General features: G+C 35.4%; 1 pseudogene; it reads left to right on the forward strand.

Annotated features, from left to right (window-relative positions):
- The first annotated feature begins 214 nt into the window (after nt 1-214).
- On the forward strand, nt 215-333 carry LOC111738751 (annotated as a pseudogene).
- Nucleotides 334-573: the final 240 nt, after the last annotated feature.

Consider the following 573-nt stretch of genomic DNA (forward strand, 5'->3'; position numbering starts at 1 on the left):
GGAGTGAGAAACTTCTGCAAATGGACTTAGAGTGAATTTTGTATATACGTCAGTGTAAATTCATACCTAAAACAAGGATGGAGGAAGAGTAGAATTGTGATATGTTGTGATAATACTTAAATAATGCATTGTTGCATAGATAATGGGCGAGAGTGAATGATATCATTTAAAGCAGAAAAAAACTGTAAGTAGAAGGGTAAATAAGAAAAAAGGGGTCTAAGGCCATGCCACCCTGAACAAGCCCCATCCTGTCTGATCTCAGAAGCTAAGCAGAGTTGGGCCTGGTTAGTACTTAGATGGGAGACCACCTAGGAAAACCAGGTGCTGTAGGCGTAAAAATTAAAAAATAAGGGATTGTAAACTGACAAGGTCCTTGCAATCTGTGAGATCAACCAAGGGTTGCCTCGCCTAAAAAAATAAAAAATAAAAAAAGAGAAAGAATAAAAAAGAAAAAAAGGGAAAAAAAGAGGATTAAGGGTATTATGATAGATATTAGTAAAAAGGTAACCACTATGATAAAATACCAACCTTCCTAAGTACCAAAAGAAATATAAAATGGGACATGGAAAACTA

This window comes from Pteropus vampyrus, unplaced genomic scaffold (assembly GCF_000151845.1).
Source record: "Pteropus vampyrus isolate Shadow unplaced genomic scaffold, Pvam_2.0 Scaffold42, whole genome shotgun sequence".
Taxonomy (NCBI): Eukaryota; Metazoa; Chordata; class Mammalia; order Chiroptera; family Pteropodidae; genus Pteropus; species Pteropus vampyrus.